The sequence below is a fragment of the Rhinolophus sinicus genome, linkage group LG03, assembly GCF_036562045.2.
Source record: "Rhinolophus sinicus isolate RSC01 linkage group LG03, ASM3656204v1, whole genome shotgun sequence".
NCBI lineage: Eukaryota > Metazoa > Chordata > Mammalia > Chiroptera > Rhinolophidae > Rhinolophus > Rhinolophus sinicus.
In genome coordinates, this window is record NC_133753.1 from 38,249,253 (window position 1) to 38,264,668 (window position 15,416).

Consider the following 15,416-nt stretch of genomic DNA (forward strand, 5'->3'; position numbering starts at 1 on the left):
GCTACAGGATTTTCAGATTTCTGGACTATTAGCACTATTTTTTAATTTTATCATTGTGAAACAAAATGAACAACAAAACTATATTTGCAAGTTAAGCTGCAATAACATTTACTACCAAAACTAAACCACACACACACACACACAGACACACACACACAAAAACAACCCTATAAACATGACAACACACACACAAATCCCATAAACATGACAACACACACACGCTACGAGCCATAAGATAATAGTTTGATAAATTATACTACTATCAAAATCATACAACTCCAAAACAAAAAGAGCAGAGACAGAAAGGATATAGGTAAATTGCTGCTGGGGTATAAATTGTAAGATACAACCATTTTGAAGAGCAATTTGGTTACATCCAGTAAAGAGTTGTGCAGGATTCACAACCCAACAGTTTCAATTGTGGATAGATACACTAGAGAAATTTTCAGACACGTGCACAAGGACGTACGAGGTGTGATTAAAAAAATACAGTGACTGCTGCTGCCCAGTGCCATCCAACAGAAAAAGGCAGGGATCTTTAACACCAGAAGTGGCGCATCAAACCTTAGTAACGTGTGTGATAAGTTTCAACTTGTTCAGTGCAGTTAGTCGGGTGTGAGCTACAGTTGAGAGAAGGTGTGTTTTAAAGTGTGCCATAAATCATCCTCCATCATGACAATGCTCTGTGTCACACAGTGTTTCTGGTATATGGTACTTTCTGTCAAACAAAACATTGTGGTGTGTCCTCATCCACCTTATTCTCCAGATCTGGCACCGTGCGACTTCTGGCCCTTCTCCAAAGTCAAAATGACCATGAAAGGTAAATGTTTTAAACCAATTCAGGACATCAAGGCAGTCATGACAGTGCAACTAAAGACACTCACAAAAGAGGACTTCCAGAACTGCTTCAGAAGTGGCAAGAACGATGGAATAAGTGTGTTCAAAGAGAGGGGGAGTATTTTGAGCAGGATTAATAGCAATGTGTCTTTTACTGTAACACATTTTTTAAAAATTTAAACATTCACCATATTTGTTGATCACACCTCGTATGTCCAATGCAGCATTATTTTTACTAGAAGGAAAGGGGGGAATTATCTAAATGTTCATTAATTTGAAAATAGAAAAAGTAAATTCACAAAATAAAATACTATTCAGAAGTTAAAATGAATACTCAACCTATATGTACCAACATGGATGAACTTTGAAGTCATGCTCATTAACCATAACAAATTGAAGAATGATATGCACGGTATAATGCAATTTACATAAACTTAAAACTTTACAAAATTATATTATACAGATGTTTAAAAGAAACATAGGTCTGTGAAAAAAACTCTATAAAGCCATGGAAGTATACTGTTTAATGTGCTTTTCAAAGTCACAGGTGACTCCATTGTTTAGGCTAGGCCTAATTTGGTTTCTTTAAAATATAAGCAATGAGGTAGAAGTTTCAGTATATCAAAAGACTAGAGGTTATTCAAAGATTTGTTTAAGTGTCTTTTAATTCTTTTTGCAAAAATGTTCAGACATGACCACGTTGGTTTCATCACTCTTTGTGAAATTTCTTCATTTTTCACATATCCAAGGGGATCTAAAAACCCCAGCCCCCATGGGGTGACCATCACCTTTTATAGGGCAGACACAAGGGTTTTGACCCCCAAGTAATATCTGCTTCAGAGTGGGCAGAAAGAGGTAGTGTGGCCTATTAAAACTCTCCTGGGGTCAAAATAGATTATAATATATAATATATATCTGATCATAACCCAATGACCTCATTTGAGGCAAGTTTGATGAGCAGATTTTTCTCTGTTCTTTATTAGCAACATTAATCAGAAGGCTGGCACGGTTTGTGAATAGTTTCTCACGGGAATTTTGCCAGCCTTGCTATTGTAATAATATGAAATTAATCTCTCTTAGAATGATGCTTGCAGATCCTGGCGAGACTTACTTGGGAACAACTGTTGACAGTCAATTTGTTATTATTGTCTTTTATTTTTCTCTGAAAGACACAGGAAAATATCTAAACCTTTGGTGCATCTGAAGGGTTTTCAGGTGGTGTTTATCTCTGGGGAGGGGTGGAGAGGAATGGGATCAGTAAGAGTATAAAAGAAGCTTCGACTGTACCTTAACATTTTATTCTTTTCTCATTAAAAAGGTGAAGCAAATAATGCAAAATGGTAACAGATTAAAACTGGATGGTGGGCATATAGGTGCTTATTATATAATTCTCTCCTGTTTTCTGTATTTGTAAAATGTTATGCTTAAAAAATAAAACAATGGTGAAGGACAAACCATAAACTTGGAAAAATATATCAACACATGTATGAGGAAAGGATCGATTTTTTCAATATATAAAGGCAAATCAATAAGGAAAAGACAAATGACCTAATAGAAAATTCAGCAAAAGATATAAATGGGGAATTTATAGAAAAATAGTTAATGAATTTATAAAATAGCCTAAATATGGATGGGTCTGTCCATGTGTGCTATGTGTGTGTTGTATATACTCATTAAACAAATGCAAATCAAGAAAACTATACTGCTTTTCATACTGACAAAATTTCTTAAATTTGACAAAACAGTGTCAGCAATGGTGAGGAGAACAATGTGAATTGGTATAACCATTCTGGAGGGCAAAATTTGAAATGTACATTACCTTTTAAAGAGTAATTCCATTTCTAGAATTTTTTCCATTGGATAGAGTTGTATAAATGCACAAAGATATATATATATATATATCTTTACTGTTTATCATAGTAAAAAAAAATTGAGGAAAAAATAATTTCCATCAATGAAAGACAGATTAACTTAATGATGCTACATCCAACTTACAGAATATTATGCATTGACAAATGAAGATGTCCACAGTACAACATAAGTTTAAAAAGAGAGCAACTGGTGGAACCATATGTACAATACACTCCTATTCACGTGAAAAGGCTACTGATACATATGCATGCAAATGTCTGAAAGAACTGTAACAGTGATTATCTCTAGGGGTTGCAAGAGGGGGCTGGGAATGAAAAAGAAACCTTCATTTTTTTCAATGACTTTTCTTGCATCAGTAAACTATGCAAACTCGTTGCATCAGTAAACTATCAGTAAACTCGTTGACTATGCTGTAAACGACTGAAAACTGAAACTCAAACTGCCCTAAGAAATGAGTGTATTTATTGGCTCAGTTTAACTGAAAAATCTGTGAGGAGTCTCAGATTCATCTTGAATCAGGGCTCCACAATGTCACCAATGCTTTTTCTGGGTGTTGACTCCATCTTTTGCGCGTGTGAATGGTACCTGATGGCCCTGAGCATCTGGATGGCTTCCCTCAAATTAGAAACAGTGGCCATTACCAAGGGCAAGAGTGAATGCTTCCTTTTTCCAGAAGCCTCTACTTACTGCCTCTCAGGGTTCAGTCAGTTTTAATTGGATTATACTCCCATCTTTGAATCAGTCATCATCAATCATGGTGATGGTTTTGGGGTCAATTTCACCCAACTAAATACTCATAACATAGAAAATTGTCTGGATGGTTTCCCAAAAGAAAGAGTTATGCTGAGCAGCAAACAGCAGTCATCCATCATTGCTAGGTAATGTTTTACCTAGTGTACATTATCTATCTATCTATCTATCTATCTATCTATCTATCTATCTTTCTTTCTTTCTTTCTATCTATCTATCTATCAATTTAACTATCTTACAGTCCCCTAAGGCCTAAACTTAGCTCTATAGGAAAAACTATGTCATTATCCTGTCCTTTGGGTCTAATATGGGTTCCTGGCACATGGCAGTCTGTCAGAGACTATTTGTAGAATAAAAACAAAACAACCTACCTTGTAACTTCACACTCCTAATCATTGGCTACGAATTAGAAAAACTTTAGCTACAGAATGAACATCATCAAGGCTATCTTCCACAGTATCTTTATCTAAAATGATCAGAAGATAAGCCAATGCTATGAGAGATACACAGATTTTAGGAGAAACACTGATGACTCTTTTAAACATTTGTTGATATTGCTTTTTGTTGATAGAAATTACTATATTATGTTGATTCATAACTTCTGAAGTATTGCAATAATGGTTGAACTCAGCAAATTCCATTCAAATAGGGTCTTAGGGTCAGGCTAATTTATTTTAAGACTTTTCTTCTTCCTCTTTCCTTTCCTTGACCCTCCACTCAGTGGACCACTGATAATTGCCTCTACCTGTGCAGCTTGCCACATAGTTAGTGTTGTCAAAGAAAGTTCAGGATGCTCAGTAACGTGAATTTCAGATAAACAATGAATTATCTTTTAGTATGAGTATGCCCCAGATATTGCATGGGACCAGATAATTGCATGAGGATATACTTATACCAAAAAATGATTCCCTGTTTATCAGAAGTTTACATTTAACTAAGCATTCATTTTTATTTGCTGTAGTTTCTTATTTTTATTTGCTAAATCTGGCAGCCCTATTATAATGCCAGGTGCCTGTGACTACTTTCACTTTGCCAGAGGGTAAACCCTTGGATTTTCTGGATTATAAATACCTGATGATTGGATTTTCACTTTTTAATCTGCCTTTTACACTTTAAGAGCAATTATAAAGTAAACCTCTGTGTAACTAGATTAAGGTTAAGAAATAGAGCACAATGTGTTCCTCTGAAATTTTTTGTTATTGTGTTCAATAACAGGGCAAAGACTAAGGTGGCTTACATAAAACGGTTCTCATTTATAGTCACTTAATTTTTTTATTGAGGTAAAATATATACATATATAGTAAAATGCACAGATATTACATATACATATAGGCATAACTTGATGAATTTTTCTAAAATGTATATACCTATGTAACCACAACCCAGACCAATCAATAAAACATTCCCAGCATCCTTTCAATATGACTGCTCTATTTATTTCCTGTTGGTACCTACAAGGTAACTAACCGTGTGCCTAAATTTTTGGATACATGCCTCGTAGGTGTACGTGGCTTTATGATGTTGTTTTGGGGGCTTTCAGATGCCACCACGTGGTGAGTCCTCTGTATTGCTACTTGGTTCCTTTAAAGAAGGATTCAAGCAATTAGATTTCCAAAATGAAAAGTGGTAATACAGATTCTGATGCAGCTAACAAAGTGATGAACTGTTTTTATTAAAAAAGAAAAAAGGTTTATCTTCCAAAAGGAGGATTTAAGATCAGGTATGTAATGATTTCACATATATTTACAGTAGTTAAATTGAATATATTACTTTCTGCTTTCTTATTTAGCATATAAAGAAAAAACTGACTTACTGCAAGTATTATCAACCACTAGCTTTAAAATGCCTTGAAGCTGATAATGTGTACAATGTATAAGAATAAACTCACATGCAAGTAATTTATTCAAACCTTTGAAGTTACTGATATATTTTTTATTACTGTACTGTATTCTGAGTACAAATTGCCATAATTCCCTTTGGAATTATGCCATTCTATAATAGTTACATAACAGTAGTATCTCCTAAGATATACACTGAAATTTTTGAGTGCTCACTAGAGATACATCATTCAAATAAGTCTTTCCAAAATTTTACATTTTGGGGATGAAGAGAGAAGAGAGCATAAGCACTGAGGATTTTAATGAAAATTAAGAAAAAATGTAAACTAATGATAAATTAAATGATTATGTGTGCATATGCAATGCATGTTGAAGAATTAAAGAGGGAAAAAGAAAATGGATGGACATTAAACAATGTTTTATTCCTCTAAATGTGGAACTTATTGTTAAAAATCTCTTATAGGAAAGGCTTCAGGTCAAGGTGTAGTCTGTGATACATAATTAATCCCACTAAACAAATGCAAATCAATTAATCCCATTAAACAAATGCAAAACCCTCCCACCTCCCACTGAAATTTCAAGACAGATATTTTTTAAAGCACAAACAATTACAGGAGAAAAACAATTACAGTATCATCAGTGTGCCAGAAATTTTGAGTACTACCTAGAAAACAGAAAGCAAATGGGTTTGAATTTCTTGAAAATCAAGAGAAGAAATTGTCTCTCAGGACACCAAGCCAGGTTCTTTCTAAGAAGGCTTAGATAAGCTCCAGACTCAGCGACTCAGCAGCAGCAAATTCAAAGAGAGGGGTTGATGGTGGAGCAACCATCAGTAGAGTTCATGTAAGATGCTTCCTGGTGAGAGTATTGGGGCCTGAGATAAAAATCAAAGCCAGACTTATAGTAACTTCAGAATTTGGGCCAAAAAAAGCATTAAACAAGACACTTTATAATATTAAAAGCAGAATTCACAATGAAGATATAAAATCTATGCACCAAATAACACAGCATCAATATTCATAAAGCAAAAACTATAGGAGGTACAAGGAGAAATAGAAACACGAGAGATAGAGACTTCAATTCACTTCCCTTAATTTATGTTAAAGCCAGTAAACAAAAAGTAAGAATATAGAAGAAAAGGTAGTAATGTCTTCAAAGGTTTAAGGGAAAATTTTTTTCAACTTAGTTTTATTATTAATTAAGCCTAAGGACAAAGAAAAAAAGACATCTGGGAATTAAAAAGTTTACCATTCATGCTTCCTACATGAAAAAAATTACCTGAGGAGTTCAGCACAAAAATAGGAATCCAAAGCATCAAGTTTTACCATAATGGTGGCAACTAAGTAGAATCAGAACAAGTGAAGGAAAGATTTAAGCAGCAAAGGTTTAATGTTATAGAATTCAATTTCCTTCTAAGTCAGTCCAATCACAATATTTGGTTATAGTGAATAATACTTATGTAATTATAATATCATACATGCTGTCTATTGGTTTTCACTTTTGAGTATCAAATAATGCCCAAAGCATAGGAGATTTAATAAGTACATTACAGAGTAGCATATAAATATCATAAACCTTGACAATTAAAAAATTATGTGGCAGGGTATGAATCTCAAACAACAAACTCAAGTGTGCAAGAAATGTCACTTTAATTTCTACACTTCGATTTAATTTCTGCTTCTGGGAAATATCCCCTTTCTCTTTTCACCACTCCCATACACCCTGTTTGATGGGAAATGTAACTACAGACATTCTTGGGGTTTCTCTGCCCTCCCTGGCTCCTGTCAAGGTACACAGTTACCAAAGCATTAATAACCTGCGTATCCAGGTAACTGAGATCCTCAATGAATGATGGTTTCCAATGCAGCTGCTCTCTGCTCCTTTGGAGCCCACATGTGGCAAGGGACTCTTAGGTGAGGTTGGGAATCCTGTGCTAGAGTTCTGCCTTCCCCAGATATCCCTTCTGAGGCTTGCCCCCTTCTCAGGGCTCTACCATGGAGCAGTGTTTGAGTCCATGTAGCTTCTTACCACCACCCAACCCTCATGGAATCTCTGGGGGAGAAGCCTCTCCCCACCTCTTGCTTCTCCACGTCACCATGCTTCCCTCCCTCAAATCCTTGTTCCTCAATGAGCTTCAGCTGATGGAAAATAAAAGCCAGGAAAAATTTTGCAGGCTAATTCTGCTTTCCTCCCCAACCTGTACCTCCCCTGAAGTGATAAAATTCAGAGGCTGTTGCTTGTTTGAATGGAGAAATGGAAGCAGGAAAACATAAATTAATATCACAAAATGTTATTCAGACACATATTAATATAACTAAGAAAAACTGGAAGGCAGAGAGAAATAGAAAGAAGGGTAGGATGCTCATTTTTCATTGTGGGTACTTAATCCATACCAAATTTGATAAATCAAGAATTAAACCTTTAAATATATTATTTAAAGTTAATAAGGCAACCACTAGAATATTAAAACATTAAATATAAGAAATAAAAATAAATACAATAAAAAAATCAAATATAAGCAGAGGTGGAAGGGTAGTTAGTTTATGATAATTCTTTATCTTTCATAGTGGAATATTAATAGATTCTATATAAATTTGATAAAAGTTTAAAAGAAGAAATATGATATTAATCTAAAAGCAGAAACTGTTAACAGGGGTGATTTCTTAGAAATGAATTAGGGGCTGGGGAGGAAAGAAGAGTTGAGAAGGAGAGGGAGACTTATTTTTCATTTTAAGCTTTTTATTCTAATTTCTTATGTGCATGTAATTATTTTCTAACAAAAATTAGATTAATTAAAAATAAATAAAACTGTTTTAACACATGCCTCATTAATACTTATATATTTAATAAAGAACTCACATTAAAATATACCTATGGGCATGAGGTCTGTCATGCAGGGTGTCATGCGGGGTCTCTGGTCCCGCTCCCCACTAAGAACACAGGATATGGTGAGGCCAAAAAGGAACACCAGTGGAGCCATAGATAGGGAGTCATACCACTATAGTCTCGCTGGCGGCATCCACCTCTCTGCAATCCACAATCCACAATCCGCCCTTGCTAGCCCACCATTTGCTGCTAGCGTAGCCACAGCAGTTATATTAGTGGCCAATGGCTCACTGGTTACAGCTGATGGCCAACTAGCCACAGCTGATGGCCATCTAATCACAGTTGACGGCCGTTTACTACCTGAGCCACCACCTTTCCACGTGAGGCCGAGAGCCTGGAAACTGCACTCCTGGCTCTGTCCCCACAAGGTTTTTACTTTAAAAACTGATTATTAAACTCCTTCCCATATTATAAATACCTACTGAAAAATCCACACCAAAAAACAAATCTCCTTAACCTTATAGTTGGACAAATAATTTACCCAAAAAGAAACACTTAGGAAACAACTAGAAGGAAACACTTAGGAAACAACTAGAAGGAAACACTAACAAAAATGAACAAGAGTTGGTCACATGTATAAACTAGCAGAGTTTTTAAATTTCAAAACGAACATTTAGGAGGGGAAATGCTGATTCAAAGCAATGGCTTACAGACTTATGAATTAAGTGAAATTTTAACCATCCTTTGGACAAATAAGACTGATTGGAAAACATCTCTGATGTTTGTTTTATAGAAAGACTCCACCAGTTCATAGCTGTGACCAACTAATGCTGAATTCTATCATATTTACTAATTTTTATAGCAATACCTCTTGTCCTTTATTTCTCAACATTTTAATTAAAAATGCATTTAGTTTCTATTGGAAGGTTCATGGATATTATTATTGTTGTTGTCACTGTTAATATTTTAAAGTACCATTTATTGAAAATCTATTTTTTCCCAGATACTTATTTATATAATTTATCTTTATCTTAAAATCCATTTACTGTTATAAAATTGAGGCTCAGAAAGGATTAAGTCTCTTGCCCAACGCCATATGTGGTCTTTAACCTATGGATTAAAAAAGTGGCAGGGTTGGGATTTAAACCCAAGTCTGTGGGGCCAAAACTCACGCACAATCCACACTATTTTGTATTCATCTCGGTTTCCAAGATGAGTCCTAATCCAAGGCTAGGTTTACATGGACTTTGGAGACACTAGCATTAAAAGTTTATTAAGCATATAAAGTAAGAGCATCTTTAAAATGTGGGAAAACACATTTTTTGAAAAGGAGAATCTTTTATCTGTAATTCCTTCATCCTTTAATTCCAATGGAGAATTTAGGGCCCTTTCACCCTCCTTCAACTTTAACTGTAAAAGGCAAATGAATTGATTAATTAATTAATTTGCCACTCTCTGCCTTGCTAGGAACAGGGCTGGTCCAGAAAACAAAGGAATCTCCACAGGATTTGGGCTTCATCCTAACTTTTCCCCCCCGTTTGTGGTCATCTAACAGGAACCACCATTTTTAAAGTGCTCACTGTACGCCAGCTTCTATCCTAAGTTCTTTAGGTAGGGTATTTAACTCTCACAACAACCTTCAGAAGTAGGTATTGATATTAGCCCCATCAATGAAGTTTAGGAACCGAAATTGAGCTGCTCCAGAACTAGAGCCCAGGTTGGTTGGACTCTTAAAACTGCTCTCCACTTGATACATTATAAATTTTTCTTGAATCAGTCAATGGTTCTTCTTGCTCCTTTTTGGTAATCCAGTATCAAGATTTCAAGACTCCATTGCGAGAGGTCTACAAATAAAGCCCATCGGATGGACAAGGAGAAAAACCATTCTGAGATGCTCCAAACTACAGAGGCCAGAGAGTGAGAGAAGGAGACAGAACCGTTAGCCTGTTTACAGCTGTGGACCAGACTGCTCACATTCCTGTACATCAGTTGGATTAATTTAGAATTCATTTCCAGGTGGCTATTTCCATGATTATCCAAAAGAGAGAATTGCCAAGCGCTTTAGAACCCCAGGAGCCTCTTTACACACGAACTTTCCGATCTGCTGCCCACAGCTAAACCACGTTTGTCATTCCAACCGAGCCATGCTACTGGTGATTTAGACTCCATGTCCAAGACCAGTCTCTTTTCTTTCTCTTCCTCCTCCCTCTCTTCCTCCTCCTCCTCTTCCTATTTTTTTGCTAGCACTGGCCTAGTAAACCCTTTCTTAAAAAGACTGTCAGCCATGGCAATTAAAATTTTTAACAAGATGAAGACCACCAGGAGCACACTTGTAGTTTAAAAAAAAGTTTACACAGTGTGAGGGATATAAATGATAAATGTCTAAGTTTTGCTTTGTCTTGTGCACCTGAAACTAATTAAATTAAAAAAAAAAAAAAAAAAAAAGTTTAGTTATTTACTTGCTGCTGCAAGGGAGAGCATGAGGCCTCTCCCAGGGACCCCTGGAGGACCTGGGTACAAGAGACTTTGGAGGGGCTTACCTCAGGGTTTGGACCTTTGATTCTGAGAAGGGACCAGGAGGAATGGAGATCCGCTCTGGATTGGTGCTGTGATGAAGCAGAGGCAGTTTGACAACGGAGGTTTTTCTGTAATCTTTGTTCTGGAAGCAACAGGAGCAAAGCAGAACTGGGGATGTCACTGACAAGAAAAGAAAAAAAGCAAAAAGCAGTAATCACTCCACAGGAAAGGGGCTGTATAGGCTGAGGAGAAACATTGTTTAAATGGCCTTGGCCTCCTCCTGTTGGAAACTTTTTAAGGTTCTGCTAGGAATATTCTAGTCTGACTGCCTTTTTCCTTGAAAACTGCCATTTAAAACCTCTGAGGGGGACCAACGTTTTGTTACTCCAAAAGAAACCATTTGGGATATTGATTTTAAGCTGGTTATTAAAAAACAAAGGACTCAGAAAGAATCTTTGACCCTTCACCTTCTTTGTCTAAAGGAAATTCAGATAGGAAGACCTACTTAAAGGAAAGGAGCATCACCTTAGCATTATAACATTAAATGGGGCAAACAGAGAAATGTAGGAATAGAGTCCCTCTGTGGCCCATTATTTCTGGGTGGCCCAGCAAGAATTTATCACGTTTGCTCTTTCTACCTGCGAATTGCCTACTTTCCCTTTGAAATCCCAGACCCCTGCCTCCCTTCTTCTTAGTCCAGAATGCTTTATAAATCACAATGACCCAATTCCTCCTTGGATCTCATGTTCTTATGGCACTCCCATATGTGTATCCGTAATAAATTTTGGACGTTTTCTCCTGTTAATCTGTCTCATGTTTATTGGATGATTAACCCAGCCAGAAGAAGTTAGAAAGATGGGAGGAAGGTTATTTTTTGACCCGCACACCTCTGATCTTGAAGCTATGGATTGGAAATCGAGGCTGCTTCTCTATGCTCACGTCTTTTGAGTGGGAGTGAGACGGTCCCTTCTCACTGATATTTCAAACAGCAAAGTTTCTTATAAACTATGATGGTATTTTCCAATAGAAATGCAACGAGATGGAAGGAGAACTGACTCTGGGTGGTGAACACACAGTATGATATATAGATGATGTATTACAGAATTGTACACCTGAAACCTATGTAACTTTACTAACCATTGTCACCCCACACCCTAATAAACTTAAAAAAAAAATGCAATGCGAGCCACACATGCAATTTAAATATTTTAATAGCCACAGTAAAAAGTGACAAAAAAACACAAAAATTCTGAGACGTCCTAAATTGAATTACAATAGGCCAGAGGGTTGGAAGGAAGAGACAAGAGAGGTTAATCAGTTAACAACTGTAGGGGAAAACCAACAAAAGACTGCTTACATTCCTGAATGTTAACAATAACTTGGGTGTTTTTTTTTTCCCCTCTGTAGCTCCTCTGAAGTTGATCTTGTGGGAGGGAGCCAGTAATTTTACTTTGTCAGCATCTTTGTAGGAAGCAGAACTGGAACTAATTATTTCATTTAATCCTCCCAACATTCCTAAGAAACGGAGATTCAGAAAAGTGCAGAAAACTTGCCCAATATAAAGTGGCAATTTTAAACCACACCTATTTGACTCCAAAGTCTATACTACTCTTTTCCATTCTCAAATAAATGTTAAAACAATCCATAGTTACAACCAGGAAGATAAAAATACCTAGGTTTGAGTCCTGGCTCTGCTACTTAATTAGCTGTGGGATCTTGTACAAGTCATTAATCTTCAAAGTGCTTTTCATCACTAAAAATTCTGATTCCTCACTTACACTCTCTGCCTGTTTCAGTAATTCCCAATGAAGCTTTAATTCATTGCAGTATGGTTTCTGCCACCATCATTCCGCTGAATTGTTCTCACCAAGCCTGCCAACCTCATCCCTGTTGCTAAATGGATTGAACAAAGCTACGTCCTTCCCATATGTTATGCTTTGTTTTATATTTCTTAATGCACTATGGTACTACAGTTTTAGTTAACTCCGAAAATCATGGGAGGGTTTGCAGAAGAAACTTAACCCATGAATAGCCATTTACACAGGTTTCATTTATATGTGGCATTGGACAACACGTAAAAAAAAGGGGAGAAAAAGATTGGAGATAACACACACAAATTAATGCGAGATGAGTCACAGACTTAAACATAAGAGTTAAAACTACCAAGTTTCTAGAAGAAAACAGGAGAGTAACTTCATGATGTTGGGGTAGACAAATAATTCTCTAGAGAGGAAATAAAGCACTAAAGAGGAAACTTTTTAAAATGATAACTTAGACTTCATCAAATGTAAAATCCTCTGTTCACCAATGATGCTATGAAGGAAATGAAAAGGCAACTAATAGAGTCTGGTTTTCCATTGGAGTGGGAGGTTACAGATAAGGAAGGGGAGGACGCTAGAATGATCCATGTGGTAATGGATTAGAGTTCGAGACATCAGCATGTAAACTCATGATTAGCTTAAAGTAAATACAGACGATGACTATGGAAACATTTATAGATGCATACATTAATATAGACAGGTATACTTCTTCAGTCAACTGAGAGACTCCACAGTAGCAAGGAGCACACCTAGTGTCCAGATCTTAGCTTCTCGTACCATTCTCCAATAAAAGGAACCAAAGCTTCTTGGAGAAATGGCTGATTTTAGTAGTGGAACAGGGAAAATTCAGATGAGCCTGGAGCATCTTGTAGAGCCAGAAAGTAAGGAAGTATGTACTAAAACAAACAAACAAACAAACACCCCACAATGATGGGGATATGTAAAAGAGGAACAAACTAAAAGAGCGACCAATGGCAACAAAATAAAATAGTATTAGAGTATAACCCAACAGTCCTGATATAAATGACTGAATAATAATAGGACAAATGGGAAAAGACAAATCTCCCATGCAGAATAATTCCAAATAGTTTATGTTCAGAGTTTGTCCCTAATTAGATGGAACGTAATTTCCCACTCTTTAAGTGTGGGCTGCCTATATAGTTATATTCTCCCAAAGAGTACAGTATGGAAAGGGAGAAAATAGTAATGTCACAGTGGAGAAACCTGATAAACGTGATCAAGGTTAGCAATTAACCTTGATAAATAATATTGATATTATGTACTCTTGATGTGATATGGTAAGAACGACACTTCACCTCTATGGTCTTCCTCCCCCAAACCCACAACCCCAGACTAATCATGGGAAAAACATAAGACAAATTCCAATTGAGGGGCATTCGACAAAATACTTAATGAGTACTCCATGAAACTAGCAAAGGTACCGAAAACAGGTGAATGGAAAGGTCTGAGAAACTGTCACAGAACAAGGAGCCCAAGCCAACATAATGACTAAATGTAATGTGGTATCCTTTAACAGAAAAATATTAGTAGGTAAAAACTAAGGAAATTTAAATAAAGTATAGACTCTAGTTAATAATAATGTATCAGTATCATTTCATTAATTATAATAAATGTACCATACTAATATAAAGGGAAAATGGATGAGGAACATATGGAACCTGATTCTACTATCTTTGCTATTTTTCTGTGAATCTAAAACTAAAATTAAAAGCCTATTATTAAAAAAACACAACCCACAAAATGAGAGAATACATTCAAAATACACATACCTGACAAAGGACTTGTGCCCAGAATAGATAGAACTCCTACAAATGAATACTAAAAAGACAACCAAATTTAAAGATTACCCCCAATTTAATAAAAACATGGGCAAAAGACTTGAACATTTCACACAACAAGATACAAAAATAGTTGATGAGCACATGTAAAGATGCTCACCATCATTGGTCACTAGGGAACTACAATATTAAAACCAGATGCCATTTCATACCTACTAGAGGGGTTAACATTAAAGAGTGATAACTCCAAATCTTGGCAAGCATGTGGAACACTGGAACTCTTGCACGTTGCTAGTGGGTGTGTAAAATGGTACAACTACTTTAGAAAACTGCTTGGCAATTTCTTATAAAGTTTAGCATACCCAGAAATTCCACACCTATATTTCCCAAGAGAAATAAAACATGCCCACAAAAGACTTGTACAAGAATGTTTATAGCAACTTTATTCATAACAGCTAAAAACTGGACCAATCCCATTGTCCATCAACAGGTGAATGGATAAACAAAGCATTCAATGAAATATTAATAAAAACAAGTAACTGCTGATTCACGCAACACTAGGGATGGGTCTTGAACACGCTGAGAGAAAGAAGGCAGATACTAAAGAGTACCTACCACCTTTGTTTTTAAGGTGATAGAAATCAGAGGAATGGTTGCCTAAAGGGTGGGAGATGCTCTACATTCTGATTGGGTGACAGTTACACAGCTGTTTACATTTAGCAAAACTCATCAAATCGTACATTAAAAAAAACTATGCTTTTCACCGTAAATTTTATCTCAATTTTAAAAAATGGACGAGAAAAAAAAAACACTGGCGGCGTTGAAAAGTAACACTAAACAATGTAAGGGGAAATTTGGTGTCGGAAGCCCGGTTTTAAAAACGTTAAATGAAGAAAACACTCCAAGAAGGTCGGCTGGATTTATGTAACTAAATAAGGATATTAAAAAGCCCTGCAAACTGAGTCTCGTCTCCTTCCTCTGAGTTCCTCCGACCGTCTTCGGATATCCGCGGGACCCCGCAAGCTCCGGGGCAGACTCAGCGACAACACTATACCGCGGGTCCGCCGCTCCCGCCCCCTACAGGGCCCCCAGAGCCCCTTCTGATCCGCCCCTCATCAATATCGCGTGGCGACCCGCCCATTGATTCCGCTCACACT

The 15,416-nt window shown here is 36.5% G+C and overlaps 1 protein-coding gene across 1 annotated transcript in view; it reads left to right on the forward strand.

Annotated features, from left to right (window-relative positions):
- Positions 1 to 15,416, forward strand: part of DLGAP5 (DLG associated protein 5) — a 69,792-nt gene that overhangs the window by 17,228 nt on the left and 37,148 nt on the right. The window lies entirely within an intron of this gene.